The sequence below is a fragment of the Hyperoodon ampullatus genome, assembly GCF_949752795.1.
Source record: "Hyperoodon ampullatus genome assembly, chromosome: 5".
Lineage (NCBI taxonomy): Eukaryota > Metazoa > Chordata > Mammalia > Artiodactyla > Ziphiidae > Hyperoodon > Hyperoodon ampullatus.
This window is the reverse complement of record NC_136918.1, coordinates 23,463,515-23,478,531: the sequence shown is the minus strand read 5'-3', so window position 1 is coordinate 23,478,531 and position 15,017 is coordinate 23,463,515.

Here is a 15,017-nt window from a genome sequence, read left to right as displayed (position 1 = left end):
GAAAGGAGGAGAAAGAGAGAGAGGAAGAGTGAGAGGGAGGGAGTGGAGGGATGCGGGGAGAGCGAGCCTTCATCCGGGCACACCCATCACCTGCAGACCGGGTGCTGCAGCAGCGGTGGCAGGCTCATGGCTGGCAGTGATTGGCCACGTTCTTCTGCCCCAGGAATATTCTGGTTTTCTGTCTTGGTGTCTTCACCTGTGTCTGTTAAGTTGAGGAGCTGAGGTGCGGGGCATGGGCTATTGGATTGGCCCCAGTCTGTCAGGCTTGGATCTGTCCTCTCTGCGCAGGGGCTCTTATCTCTGTGCTCACCCCTTCCACCCGCCTTACTCCCCATTTTGTGCTGTTGAATGTACATTTTAACTGGAGACATGCAGGCATGTTAAAGTTTGAGAAGCACTGCTCTACAGAACTCCTGTTCACCCCCAATGCTCTCAGAATAATTTGTTTCTCACCTTCAATGGTAGAGTGCAAATTCCTTAAGGATAGGCTTCTTGACTAATTCATCCTCGAGGCTGGAGCACCTAGCACAGTGCTTTTTGTTTTTGTTTGCGTACAGAGCTGCTCATAAATATATTTGAGTAAATGACTTTTCTTGGCTTTCACCTTTAGAAAAATTGTAACCTTTCTGGGAAATGGTCAAGTTGAACAATTTTGAGAATTAGCAAATCTTGGGAGGCTTCTAGAAGTAGAGTGTGGTCAGAAGAATAATGTCCTTCCCCTAAGTCTTAATTAGTCTAGATCCTAATCCCCACTGCCCAGACACGTGAGTATGTTCCTTTATGTGGCAGATGTGATTGAGGACCTTGAGGTGGGGAGATGGCCCTGGGTTATCCCAGTGGAGCCAAGGGATCACACGAGTCCTTAAAAGCAGAGAACATTTCTGGCTGCAGAGAGCCAGAGAGATGGCAGTGTGAGAACTTGACCTGCCAAGAATGGGGAAGAATTGTTTCTTCTTTAGTTGTGGAGAATTGTCTCTCCCAACACAAAATACATGCTAGTACTCCCATCTCACAAACAAGACATTTGGGGCAAAAGAAAGTCAAACAACTTGTCCAAGGGCACAAGAGGTAGTAAAGCCTCAAATCTATATATATATTCAGAAACCCATGATCTTCCCACCATATGCTGCTGTCCACTGGGAAGGCTGTTGGCAAAATAATTACACACATTGGTTTTTACTATGAATCAATAAGATAACAAATGCAAACTTGATATTAAAAAATTTACCAGGAGGTAGTGGGATTTCTGATGGACATGTAGAGATATTTATTCATCCGTTCATTTATAACTTTTAGAACAAACCTTCTCTGTATCTACTCTGTGGTAGGAATAGGTGCAGAGCGTGAAGACAAAGGGGGAGAAAAAGTTTAGAAAGGAGCATGCTGGTACGGGGATGCCTCCATGCCACTTAGCACAATGGTGTTCTGAGTCAACAAAGTCAAGATTTGAGAGTCTGGACAACTTTGACATCCAGAAGGGTTGCTTTTCCTGAACCTCTAATCGCTTTAAATTGAAAGTCACTTCAATCCCTTCCTTGTGACCTCTCTGGATCTTTGGTTTCATTGAAGTATAATCTGGGCAGCTTCTGTGGAAATTTATCATTGCATTAAGCAAGAAGATACATTTTGATTCAGGGAAAACCTTCATCTCTTATTTAAAGTCCAAAAGTTAAAAGACATTTGGAGTAAATTTTCTTTTTTTTTTTTGAAAGTGCCTTTCCTTTATTTTTATTTTTTTCACAAATTAAGTCCGAGACTAAAAATGCAAGACCCAGAGACCAGGTGTGTCACACCAAGACCACCATTGCAGCGGATACTTCTCAGATACTTCATCTTCCAACTCAGTCCTCCAGCGGATCCAATTTTGTTTGACAAGTGTAATCTTTTCAACAACAGGGCCATTCAGGTTCACTTCATTTATTCCCAAGCTCTTCAGAGAGCATCTCTGCTTGACTGCCTAAAGGATCTCTCTGCTGGTGACGGCTCTTCTGTGGATGTAGAGGGACAGTCTAACCACCTCTAGGCTAACCCATTCCAGCCACCAAATCCTCCAGAGGTCCCAGTGCATCCAAGATCCAGAAGCACCCACTGAAGTCCGGGTGGGTTTGCTTTAGCATTTTCCCCATGCAACTAAAATGTGCCTCCTTCTTCTTCTTCCTCCTTTTCTTCCCAGAGGCAGAGCTGGCCCGCTCCTCCTTCTCTTTGGCTGGGGTATAAATTGTGGGCTTCTTCTTAGGGAATCATAGGCCATGTAAGCAAATGAAGTGCATGTGGAAGACTTGTCTTTACTCTTCTAGCTCAGAGCACTGGCTGTCTGGAGTAAATTTTAATGTGATTCGTCGGAAAGATTCTTTCAGTTTGAACTCTCTCCTAGTGTAAAAGGATGAACTCATTAAGTTCTCAAAGGTCTCCAGGAAGATGGTGACAATTGAGTGCTACATTGTGGCACTTCGTGTTTCTCATAAACGTTGAGAATGAAAACATGTTTGACCCTTTTGACATCACTTACCTAAACACAACACTTAACCAAAACAATTATGTTTGTTGACCTTGGAGCAGAGAAACTCTCAGCGTCCGGAAAGCTTAGGGAAACTATTGTTCAAGTGTAAGCCTCTCCACCTGCCCTCTGCCTGTCTCTTCTGTTGAGCTGATCTTTGGATTTTACAGTCTTTTGGGATTAACCCCTAGAGATCTTTGTCTGGAGTCAAGTCTACCCTGAAAGTTGAAACGTGATTAATATGCTTGTGTATCTCTGCACATATGAATGTCTGGAAGGACGTTTATGCACCAGATGTGGACCGTGCTTGTCCCTGGGCCACAGGATCACGGGCCATTCTTGTATCTTCACCCGAGGGGGTTACCTGGCATGGAGAAGGAGGGCTTATCTCCTTGCCCCTGGCTTTCCCTGTGCCTCGCCCTTGCCTTGTTGCCTCCTTTGCTCCTGCAAATAGCAACTATGTACCTCTTCTTAGTGCTGGTGGGTAGGGCGTGGGGGTGAGAGGAGGGGAAGTTGGGCGTGCAGAGGGAACTGGGTGGGGGGGTATCCTGGGATGGACAGTTTCCCTCCTGCCTCTTTGGGCATTTGTGGCAGAAGGGTTCTTGGTCCCGTTGCTCTGCTGGGCCTTTCTGTTCATTCATTCGACAGTCATTGACTGAGTGATGTTACTTGCCAGGCGCTTCCTAGGCCCCGGAAATCTAGCAGTCAACAAAGCAGATTTCCTTCTTCTGCGGTGTTTACATTCTAGTAGACAATTCAAAGAAGAAGAAAAAAAAGAACTAAAATATATATGTCGGGTCATGATAAGTGAAGAAAAAGACATTGGAATAGGGACTTTCCTGGAGGTCCAGTGGTTAAGACTTTCTGCTTCCATTGCAGGGGGGTGTGCTTCAATCCCTCGTCGGGGAGCTGAGATCCCACGTGCTGCACACAGTGCAGCCAAAAAAAAAGGACTAAAGTAGAAAGAGAGTGAAGGGAAATGAAGGGGAAGGGAGCTCCTTTTTATCGGTTAAGAAGAAGGTGTCCCCGAGAAGGTGATAATATTTGAGTAGAGACCTGGAGGAGGAGTGGGCGGGGCAGACAGACTTGCACGCAGGTCCTGCGGTGTGGACGGCCTCCAGCTTTGCCAGGAACAGGAGATGGGTCAGTGTATCTGGGCAGTGTGAGTGAGCTGGGGTGCAGAGAGGATGGGGGGGCAGGGGGGCCCTGAGCCACGGAGAGCCTTGCAGGCCACCGTGGGGTGGCCTGAACTTGAGTGACATGGGAGCCACTGGGGAATTTTGACCAGGGAGGTGACTTGAACCAATGTATTTTAAAAGAATCATTGCTGAGTGGGAAGATGTGGAGTTCGCATCTCCCCACACCTAGGGTGCCTGCTGGATGCTGGTGGGGGACCCTGGTGCCCAAGGAGATGGGAAGAACCCCCCGAGCAAACCGGTAGGATGTGGGGGGACTGAGGGAGAAGCAGAAATGGAGGCCGGACAGGACTGGTGCCCCTGAGGGGGTGACTGAGAGGAGGGAGGGGTTCCTACGCCTGGAGGGACCCTGGGGACTTGGATCAGGGGGGAGTGTGCCCAGCATTTCCCCTGCCCAATTGGCTGGGGAAGGCTGCCTGGCTTTCATGCTGGGTCCTACACCCTCAGAGGCCTACAAACTCCAGAGTCAGAAGCCTGAGGCCAAACAACCAGTAAGACAAGAACACAATCCCACTCATAAAAAAAAGGAAAAAAAAATGAGACAGCAAAAAAATATGTCACAGTTGAAGGAGCAAGGTAAAAACCTATAAGACCAAATAAATGAAGAGGAAATAGGTAATCTACCTGAAAAAGAATTCAAAGTAATGATAATAAAGATGATCCAGAATCTTGGAAATAGAATGGAGGCACGGATTGAGAAAATACAAGAAATGTTTAACTAAGATCTATAAGAACTAAAGAACAAACAAACAGAGTTGAACAACACAGTAACTGAAATTAAAAATACACTAGAAGGAATCAGAAACAATAACAGGCAGAAGAACGAATAAGTGAGCTGGAAGACAAAATGGTGGAAATAACTGCTGAGGAACAGAATAAAGAAAAAAGAATGAAAAGAATTGAAGACAATCTCAGAGACCTCTGGGACAACACTAAATGCACCAACATTTGAATTATAAGGGTCCCAGAAGAAGAAGAGAAAAAGAAAGGGACTGAGAAAATATTTGAAGAGATTATAGTGGAAAACTTCCCTAACATGGGAAAGGAAATAGTCACCCAAGTCCAGGAAGCACAGAGAGTACCATACAGGATAAACCTTAGGAGAAACACATCAAGACACATATTAATCAAACTAACAAAAATTAAATTCAAAGAAAAAATATTAATTGCAGCAAGGGAAAAACAAAAAATAACATACAAAGGAATCCCAGAAAGTTATCAGCTGATTTTTTGGTGGAAACTATGTAGGCCAGAAGGGAGTGGCAGGATATACTTAAAGTGATGAAAGAGAAAAGCCTGCAACCAAGATTACCCAGCAAGGATCTCATTCAGATTCGACAGAGAAAGCAAAAGCTTTTCAGACAAGCAAAAGCTAAGAGAATTCAGCACCACCAAACCAGCTTTACAACAAATACTAAAGAAACTTCTCTAGGCGGGAGACACAAGAGAAGAAAAAGACCCACAAAAACAAATCCAAAACAATTAAGAAAATGGTAATAGGAACATACATATCGATAATAACCTTGAATGTAAATGGACTAAATGCCCCAACCAAAAGACACAGACTGGCTGAATAGATACAAAAACAAGACGCATATATATGCTGTCTACAAGAGATCCACTTCAGACCTAGGGACACATAGAGACTGAAAGTGAGGGGATGGAAAAAGATACTCCATGCAAATGGAAATCAAAAGACAGCTGGAGTAGCAATACTCGTATCAGATAAAATAAAGACTGTACAAGAGATAAGGAAGGACACTACATAATGAACAAGGGATCAATCCAAGAAGAAGATATAACTATTATAAATGTGTATGCACCCAACATAGGAGCACCTCAATACATAAGGCAAGTGCTAACAACCATGGGAGGGGAAATCAACAGCAACACAATAATAGTAGGGGACTTTAACACCCCACTTACACCAATGGACAGATCATCCAGACAGAAAATAGATAAGGAAACACAAGCTTTAAATGACACAATAGACCAGATAGATTTTTTTAAACATCTTTATTGGAGTATAATTGCTTTACAATGGTGAGTTAGTTTCTGCTATATAACAAAGTGAATCAGCTATACATATACATAGATTCCAATCTCTCCTCCTTCTTGCATCTCCCTCCCACCCTCCGTATCCCACCCTTCTAGGTGGACACAAAGCACTGAGCTGATCTCCCTGTGCCATGTGGCTGCTTCCCACTAGCTATCTGTTTTACATTTGGTAGTGTATATATGTCCATGCACTCTCTCACTTCGTCCCAGCTTACCGTTCCCCCTCCCCGTGTCCTCAAGTCCATTCTTTACATCTGCATCTTTATTCCTGTCCTGCTGCTAGGTTCTGAAGAACCTTTTTTTTTTTTTAGATTCCATATATATGTGTTAGCATATGTTATTTGTTTTTCTCTTTCTGACTTCACTCTGTAGGAGAGCCTTTAGGTCCATCCACCTCACTGCAAATAACTTAATTTCATTTATTTTTATGGCTGAGTAATATTCCATTATATATATGTGTCACATCTTCTTTATCCATACATGTCGATGGACACTTAATGTTGCTTCCATGTCCTGGCTATTGTAAATAGTGCTGTAATGAACATTGTTAGACCAGATAGATTTAACTGATATTTATAGAACATTCCACCCAAAAGTGGCAGAATACACTTTCTTCTCAAGTGCACACAGAACATTCTCCAGGATAGATCACATCTTGGGTCACAAATCAAGCCTTGGAAAATTTAAGAAAATTGAAATTGTATCAAGCATCTTTTCTGACCACAACGCTATGAGATTGGAAATCAGGTACAGGAAAAAAACTCTAAAACCCACAAATACACAGAGGCTAAACAGTGTGCTACTAAATAACCAAGAGATCACTGAAGAAATCAAAGAAGAAATAAAAAAATACATAGAAACAAATGACAATGAAAACACAATGACCCAAAACCTATAAGATGCAGCAAAATCAGTTCTAAGAGGGAAATTTATAGCAATTCAATCTCACCTCAAGAAACAAGAAAAACCTCAAATAAACAATCTAACCCTACACCCAAAGCAACTAGAGAAAGAACAAAGAAAACCCAAAGTCAGTAGAAGGAAAGAAATCATAAAGATCAGAGCAGAAATAAATGAAATAGAAACAAAGAAAACAGTAGCAAAGATCAGCAAAACTAAAAGCTGGCTCTTTGAGAAGATGAAAAATATAGATAAACCCTTAGCCAGACTCAGCAAGAACAAAAAGGGAGAGGACAGAAATCAATAAAATTAGAAATGAAAAAGGAGAAATCACAACTGACACTGCAGAAATACAAAGGATTATAAGAGACTACTACAAACAACCATATGCAAGTAAAATGGACAACCATGAAGAAATAGACAAATTCTTGGAAAAATCCAATTTTCCAAGACTGAACCAGGAAGAATTAGAAAATATAAACAGACCTATCATAAGTAATGAAGTTGAAACTGTAATTAAAAATCTTCCAACAAACAAAAGTCCAGGACCAGATGGCTTCACAGGTGAATTCTATCAAACGTTTGGAGAAGAGCTAACAACGATCCTTCTCAAACTCTTCCAAAAAATTGCAGAGGGAGGAGCACTCTCAAATTCATTCTACAAAGCCACCACCACCCTGATACCAAAACCAGAAAAAGGTACCACAAAAAAGAAAATTATAGACCAATATCACTGATGAACATAGATGCAAAAATCCTGAACAAAATACTAGCAAACAGAATCCAACAACGTATTGAAAGGATCATACACCATGATCAAGTGGGATTTATCCCAGGGATGCAAGGATTCTTCAATATACACAAATCAATCAATGTGATACACCATATTAACAAATTAAGGAATAAAAACCATGTGATCATCTCAATAGATTCAGGAAAAGCTTTTGACAAAATTCAACACCGATTTCTGATAAAAACTCTCCAGAAAATGGGCATAGAGGGAGCCTACCTCAACATAAAAAAGGCCATATATGACAGACCCACAGCAAACATCATACTCATTGGTGAAAAACTGAAAGCATTTCCACTAAGATCAGGAACAAGACAAGGATGTCCACTCTCACCACTCTTATTCAACATAGTTTTGGAAGTCCTAGCCATGGCAATCAGAGAAGAAAAAGAAATAAAAGGAATACAAATCGGAAAAGAAAAAGTAAAACTGTCACTGTTTGCAGATGACATGATACTATACATAGAAAATCCTAAAGATGCCACCAGAAAATTATTGGAACTAATCAATGAATTTGGTAAGGTTGCAGGATACAAAATTAATGCAAAGAAATCTCTGGCATTCCTATACACTAACAATGAAAAATCAGAAAGAGAAATTAAGGAAACAATCCCATTTACCATTGCAACAAAAAGAATAAAATACCTAGGAATAAACCTACCTAAAGAGGCAAAAGACTTGTACTCAGAAAACTATAAAACACTGATGAAAGAAATCAAAGATGACATGAACAGATGGAGAAATATACCATGTTTTTGGATTGGAAGAATCAATATTGTGAAAATGACTATACTACCCAAAGTAATCTACAGATTCAGTGCAATCCCTATCAAACTACCAATGGCATTCTTCACAGAATTAGAACAAAAAATTTTACAATTCGTATGGAAACACAAAAGACCCTGAATAGCCAAAGAAATCTTGAGCTGGAGGAATCAGGCTCCTGGACTTCAGACTATACTACAAAGCTACAGTTATCAAGACAGTATGGTACTGCCACAAAAAACAGAAATATAGATCAGTGGTACAGGATAGAAAGCCCAGAGATAAGTCCACCCACATATGGCCACCTAATTTATGACAAAGGAGGCTAGAACATACAATGGAGAAAAGACAGCCTCTTCAATAAGTGGTGCTGGGAAAACTAGACAGCTACCTGTAAAAGAATGAAATTAGAACACTCCCTAACACCATACAGAAAAATAAACTCCAAATGGATTAAAGACCTAAATGTAAGATGAGACAGTATAAAACTCTTAGAAGAAAACACTCTTTTTTTTTTTGCGGTACACGGGCCTCTCACTGCTGTGGCCTATCCCGTTGTGGAGCACAGGCTCCGGACACACAGGCTCAGCGGCCATGGCTCACGGGCCCAGCTGCTCTGCGGCATGTGGGATCTTCCCGGACCAGGGCACGAACCCGTGTACCCTGCATCGGCAGGCGGACTCTCAGCCACTGTGCCATCAGGGAAGCCTGGAAAAACACTCTTTGACATAAACCACAGCAAGTCTTTTTTGACTCCCAGAGTAATGGAAATAAAAACAAAAATAAGCAAACCAGACCTAATGAAACTTAAAAGCTTTTGCACAGCAAAGGAAACCATAAACAAGACAAAAAGATAACCCTCCAAATGGGAGAAAATATTTGCAAAGGAAACAACGGACAAAGGATTAATCTCCAAAATATACACACAGCTCATGGAACTCAATATCAAAAAAACCAAACAGTCCAGTTAAAAAATGGGTGGAAGACCTAAATAGACATTTCACCAAAGAAGACATATAGATTGGCCAAAAGGTATATGAAAAGGCTCTCAACATCACTAATTATTAGAGAATGCAAATCAAAACTACAATGAGCTATCACCTCACACCGGTCAGAATGGCCATCATCAAAAATCTAGAACCAATAAATGCTGGAAAGGGTGTGGTGAAAAGGGAACCCTCCTGCACTGTTGGGGGAATGTAAACTGATACAACCACTATGGAGAACAGTATGGAGGTTCCTTAAAAAACTAAAAATAGAACTACCATATGACCCAGCAATCCCACTACTGGGCATATACCCTCAGAAAACTATAATTCAAAAGGAGACATGTACCACAATGTTCACTGCAGCACTATTTACAATAGCCAGGTCATGGAAGCAACCTAAATGTCCATTGACAGATGAATGGATAAAGAAGATGTGGCACATATCACATAAATATAAGAGAATATTACTCAGCCATAAAAAGGAATGAAATTGAGTTATTTGTAGTGAGGTGGATGGACCTAGAGTCTGTCACTCAGAGTGAAGTAAGTCAGAAAGAGAAAAACAAATACCGTATGCTAACACATATATATGGAATCCTAAAAAAAAATGGTACTGATGAACCTAGTGGCAGGGCAGGAATAAAGACATAGACATAGAGAATGGACTTGAGGACCCGGGGGGTGGAGGGGGAAGCTGGGGTGAAGTGAGAGTAGCATCGACATATATACACTACCAAATGTAAAATAGCTAGTGGGAGGCAGCAGCATAGCACAGGGAGATAAGCTCGATGTTTTATGATGACCTAGAGGGGTGGGATAGGGAGGGTGGGAAGAAGCTCAAGAGGGAGGGGATATGGGGACATGTGTATGCATATGGCTGATTCAGTTTCTTGTACAACAGAAACTAACACAGTATTGTGAAGAAATTATACTCCAATAAAGATCTATTAAAAAATCATTGCTATCCTGTCTATAATTTATTTAGAATACTTTAGACAGTGGGTTCAGAGATACTTGGGTTCAAGTTAAGAATAGACTTTCTTTTCTTCTTTTTTTTTGGCTGCACCCTGCGGTATGCGGGATCTTCCCCGACCAGGGATCGAACTGTGCCCCCTGCAGTGGAAGCGCCGAGTCATGACCCCGCTGGACCGCCAGGGAAGCCCAGAATAGACATTCTTTGAATGTCTGGGGTCACCAGTTTTATATTTATATGCTACAGACACCATACTTTTGGAATTGTGGTGCTGCTTGTTCTCTCCTCCTGCTCCAGTTTCCCCGTCTGTGTGAGATATATCTGTGCATGTTTTCAGGGAGAGTGTGGTCTCATTTCTGGAGCCAAAGAAGCCAGCCCTTGGATGTGAAATGAAGGGATTCCTGGGAAAGATGAGGCTGATTGCAATTGAAATGTTTTTGTGACAAACTAGATGTCACCCATCCTTGTAAACATGCGACTCGTAATTGCTTTTTTGAAGGAAAAAGTTGCACCAGCACATTTTTAGTCTTGCTTGTAATCCACTGTGATTTGGAGTGGTCGGAATCTAATCATGACCGCTTTTGACAGACGTTCAAAATAAGCCATCTTCTTAGCTCCGAATCTCACAAGGCAGCACGCAGAAGAAACAGTGCCAACAGCAGACCTTCAGTGTAGTCCAGACCTCCTGCCCTGACTGTCTGTCATGCACTCTTCACTCCCCGGAAACCTTTCCGCAGGGGGCAACCATGGCTTTTGCTAACACTGCTCGGACTGAGTCATGCATGGTGTTCTGAGATGCAGGAGAGGTGTCAACTCCTTGCAAAGTAATTTTTCAAAGTTCTGCTCTTCTCTAATCTATAAATTGCTGGAGAAACCTCTCAAGCTGTCTACTGGCTATGGTTTTTGGCCACATTATTACTCAAGCCAAGCTGATTAAGACTAATTTTGGTCAAGATAAATTCGTGCCTGGGCAAACAACCAGTGTGCAGAGTCTCAACCAGATGCAGTTAAATCAAGATCTATGTTTTGACGGAGATGCTTAATAATCACTGTTGTATTCAACATAATTATGATGAACCCCTGGCAACATAATGTTCCCAGTGTGTCAGGCGATCCTAGAATTTATTTGCTGTATTTTTTTCTCTCTTTAGAGTTGCTCTTTGATTCTGGCACATTATTCTCTCTGGTGATCGTTTCAAATCAGCCTGACTGATTCGTGGCTGCACAGAGAAGGTTTTCTCCGGAGCTAGTAGGATGATTGTTGAAAAAAAACATGGAGAGACAGATGGTAGACTTTATTTTACTGGCTCATCTGCTTTTGCAGGGGATGATTATACATTCAAAGTAAGTGGCACCAGAAGTCACATCTAACTGAGGTTCATCCCACGTGTTTCCTTGCGGAGAACCTAAAATATAGTTTTAAGGACAGCTTAGAAACTGAGCAGGTGTGAAGAGCAGGTCCTCTAGGACGCGGTCATGATGTGGCCTGGGGCTGGAGCAGAGGTCTGAGAGGTCACTGGCTTTGACCCTTCTAGTCTTCGTGCTGCCTCATTATCAGATGAGAGTTTAGTTTGGCCTGAACCCCTTGAGTGATGGGGTCCTCTCCATTTCTACTTTAGACAGTCCAACTGTGACATCATTCTTTCTTCTTCTGGGCCAGTATTAACTGCTGAGTAATTTCCATTCATTCATTCTGGCTGCACTCTTTGGAAGCAACGCGACACAAGTTGATTTCCTGTTCTACCTGGCAGGTGTCTTGCATGCGAGCTAGAATGCTGTCTCAAGTCTTCTGCAGGCTAACTGTTCTCCGTTTGGATCATTTCCCCGTTTGAAATGGTTTGGTTCCCGGTTCATAAGCCCTCCGAATTAGAGGAACTCAAAAGAAACAGGAATATTTTAGTTTAAATTTGCTTAACCTGCTTACGTGGCACAAACAAATAGAATATTAGTTCCAGACTCATAAAAATTAAAGAGCTGTGTTAATTTTGGTTTAAAAGGATAGAGCAGAAGCAGTGGCCACAAGAGACCATCTCTCAAGTTTCCCATTCCTGTCCCAGGAGGCTTATCCTTTGGTCCAGGCCTGTCTCTCTGTAGACTGTTGCTTCATGTTAAGGAGAATTAGTGGCTCTACCCTGGCCCTTTAAATAAAGTTGACCCTGCCATTCATCACTCCAGACTTGGCTTATGAATGCAAGCGTTTCTAGATCAGAGGTTTCCGGAAATTTGATGCAGATTTAGGGAATCCTTAGAGACAGATTTGCTTTGGGGATTTGGGATGGCTGAATGGACAGAGCTGTTTAACCAGAGCCTTGTCTCTTTCTCACGTTTTGGAGTTTCACATTAGAGTTCGCTGGAAAATAGGCTTGGCAGCTGGAAGCCATTTATGAAGCAGGACCTTTACCCCTTTCTCTCTTTTCTTCCCCTAGTCACCTCCAGGCTAGCGCTGTTTTCATCTCCTGGGTTCTGAAGCCGTGGGTTGTGTGCCTCACCAGGATTCATCATTTAATGCCCATCAGCATCTAGGCAGTACTGTAAGAGGGGTGACTCATGGAACAGATAGGGAAGAGATAAGTAAAGCCTGGCAGTTTCAGGGAGGGGGACCTCAGGTGCAGGACTTGAGATTAGCATCCCCCTCATTTCATGATGGTTAGAATCACCAGCCTGTTGCGACCCTTCTCCTGCTTTATTTCTTTTTCTCTCCTCATGTCTTCCACATAGGCACCCAGCCTAATGTGCTTGATATATGTCCTTGGTTACATATGATTCCCCTTAAAAATATGGAGTTCCTTTGCATGTGTTTGTAGTTTACGTCAATGGTATGGTGCTGTCTTGTTTCATACGGGTTTCTGTATGCAGGTCTGGTTCAATGTTGCTGATGCTATGGTGATTTCCATGATAGGAAGCCCTCCACCCAGTATTCTTCTCTGCTTCCCTAGCCTGAACTCCCTGGTACTACAAAGTCTGGGATGCTCGGATGACAATACCTGTAGATCCGTGTGAGAGTCTGGGGTGTGTTGCCAGGAGTGGAATTACGTGTAGAGTCACTGGCCACAGGAAAAATGGACACTTTCTGCAAGAGATGAGGTCCTCATCTCCTCATATTCTTATTAACACTTGGCGTTTTCTGTGGGTAAAGTGGTGTCGATTTTCCTATTTCCAATTACTAGTGAGGTAGGGGATCTCTTTGTATACTTGTTAGCCAGTTGGGCTTCTACTTCTGTGACTATTCTATTTTTCCATTGCATTTCATGTCTTTTTCTTATTGATTTGGAAAACCTACCTGTATATTCCTGATACTAATCCCATAACATTTCAGACGTTGCCAATATATATATATATTTGTTAAATTAATTAATTAATTGATTTTTGGCTGCATGGTCTTCGTCGCTGCATGCGGGTTTTCTCAAGTTGTGGCGAGCGGGGGCTACTCTTCACTGCAGTGCGCGGGCTGCTCATTGTGGTGGCTCGTCTTTGTTGTGGAACACTGGCTCTAGACGCGCAGGCTCAGTAGCTGTGGCACACGGGCTTAGTTGCTCCGTGGCATGTGGGATCTTCCTAGACCAGGGCTCGAACCCGTGTCCCCTGCATTGGCAGGCAGATTCTTAACCACTGCGCCACCAGGGAAGCCCCAGATGTTACCAGTATTGTAAAAATTTTCTCCCTAACGTATCTGGGTTAGGTTGCTAATATTTGGTTTAAGACTTTTGCTGTCTTCCTTTAATTGCAAATATGAGTGAAAGTTGGATAAAAGAGGCTTTTATTGCTTTCCTGTGGAAAGTTCCACAAGGACCTTCAATTTAGTTACTTATCCTCATGTCTATGTGCAGCCTTAAATAAATCTATCTTCCAGATGTCAGCTAGAGCCCTGTCTTCGGAGCTAGGTGAAATTGCATTGAAAAACTGTTCTTTCAATTTTTTTGAAACTAGATAAAGTGAGAGAGTGGCATGGACATATATACACTACCAAACGTAAAATAGATAGCTAGTGGGAAGCAGCCGCATAGCACAGGGAGATCAGCTCAGTGGTTTGTGACCACCTAGAGGGGTGGGATAGGGAGGGTGGGAGGGAGGGAGACGCAAGAGGGAAGAGATATGGGAACATATGTATGTATCATATGTATATGATTCACTTTGTTGTAAAGCAGAAGATAACACACCTTTGTAAAGCAATTATACTCCAATAAAGATGTTAATAAATAAATAAATAAATAGTGCTCCTTGGGCCTGGGGGAAAAAAAGGAACCCCCATGAATTCTGGGATAATGTATTATCAAGATCCCCTTTGATCTGGGGTTCTGTTGTTTCATATCAAGATGGTAACTGAATGTCCCTTTTCATTTGTTTCTAAAAGAAATTCACCCGCACCATGCATTTGACATTTTTAAGTTGATTATCTAAAGCTGAGGGAGTTGTCTCATGATGTCCTATCTTGAATCTCAAGTGTTTCTCCGTGTCCTCTCTGTAGCCCCTCAACCTCCATTGCTGTAAATTCTCCTTTCCTTATGCAGAGCACTTTGGCTCTCCCCAAACTTAACTGGTCACTCGGACCCCCAAATGCTTAGCCAAACAAAATGTCCTCCTGTTAGACTGACACCTCTAGAAGTCAGATGGGTTATAAACAGGTCCTGCCAAGAGAAATTACTCTTCAGTGTTGCAACGCCAATGAGTGATTTTGCAATAGACAACACCTAATGAGAGACCAGGTGGCTGTTCTTCAGGATGCACGTGTTTTTTGCATTAGGGTAGGGGAGCTTCTTTGGAAGGAGAATGGTAAGCATTTCTAGAGCAGAGTTGCCTTTGCTCTTTCTTCAAGAGCTAAGTCTATGCTGGTCTTAATAGTGCAGGTTGT